This window comes from Echinops telfairi, unplaced genomic scaffold (genome assembly GCF_000313985.2).
Source record: "Echinops telfairi isolate 266 unplaced genomic scaffold, ASM31398v2 ScPeMD7_31;HRSCAF=116, whole genome shotgun sequence".
Taxonomy (NCBI): Eukaryota; Metazoa; Chordata; class Mammalia; order Afrosoricida; family Tenrecidae; genus Echinops; species Echinops telfairi.
The window spans coordinates 14022259-14023677 of NW_022103928.1; the positions used below are offsets into that span (position 1 = coordinate 14022259).

General features: G+C 40.1%; 1 protein-coding gene across 2 annotated transcripts in view; it reads right to left on the reverse strand.

The window, feature by feature from the left end:
- The window catches only part of SLC25A26 (solute carrier family 25 member 26), a 153282-nt gene that overhangs the window by 103583 nt on the left and 48280 nt on the right, over positions 1 to 1419 (reverse strand). The window lies entirely within an intron of this gene.

Below are 1419 nucleotides of genomic sequence, written 5' to 3' on the forward strand. Positions count from 1 at the left end.
TGAGGCCGAAGAAAATGAAAATAAACCCACTAGAGCCGAAATACAACCTGAGCCCACCCCATCTGGATTTAGAGAACATCTCAAGAACAGATTTGCTGCACTGACCACTAACGACAGAAGACCTGATGCGCTGTGGGAGGACATCAAGAAACACGAAGAAAGAAGAGGGTCATTCAGATGAGAAAGAGAGAAAAGGTCAAAGTGGATTTCAGAAGACTGTGAAAACGTGCAAAAGGCAGTTCAAGAAGAAAAAGTACATGATAATAAAATATGCAAAAAACTGCAGTTACAAGCAAACGATGGAAGAAGGTGCCCAGTACAGCTCAAGCTGAAAGAACTAACGAAAATATTATAGCCTTCGGTTCCCCTATTAAAGTATTTCATGGGCAAAATACTGAACGATGCAGGAAGTATCAGAAGACAATGCAAGGAATAGAGTTAGGTTAAACACAAAGAACTGGTTGATGTCCAATCATTTTAAGAGGGAGCATATGACCCAGAAGCAATGTTACTAAAGGAAGAAGCCCATGCTTTACTGACGGCATTATTGAAAAACAAAGGACCAGGAATCGATGGAATATCCATTGAAATGTTCCCACAAGCTGCTGAAGCACTGGAAACACTCACTCATCTATACCAAAAAAATCTAGAAGACCAACAGAAGAGATCTGTTTCTGCCCAGTCAGAAAAAATGTGACTCATTTGAATGTGGGGATTTTCAAACAATATCATTAATATCACATGCAAGTATAATTTTTGCTGATCATCAATAAACAACAGTTGCAGCAGGACAGCAGCAGGGGGCTTCCAGAAATTCAAGTCAGATTCAGAAGAGGATGTAGCATGAGGGATATCACTGGAGACATCAGCTGGCTCTTGGCTGAAAGCAGAGACAACCAGAAGGATGATTACATGTGCTTTATTGACAATAAACAAAGGCTGTCAACTGTGTGGATCATATCACACTATGGAAATCACTGAGAATGGAAATTGCAGAACATAATATTGTGCTCATGCAAAACCTGTATAAGGACCTAGAGGCAGTCACTTGAATGCAATAAGGAGATATACACTACGTGGTTTAAAATCAGGAAACGTGGGCATTGACGTAGTATCCTTTCACTGTCTCCCTTCAATCCATATGCTGAGCAAATAATCTGAGACTCTGGACTATGTGAAGAAGAACAGGGTATCAGGATTGAAGGAAAGCTCATTAATAACCTGAAATATGCAGATGACACAACCTGGTTTACTGAAAGAAAGGAGGACTTGAAACCCTTAATGATAAAAATCAAAGACTGTGGGCCTAGGTATGGATTACCACTCAATGCAAAGAAAACGAAAATCCTCAAAATTGGACCAGCACACACCTTCCTGATCAACAGCGAGAAGACTGAAGTTGTCAAGGATTTTATTTTG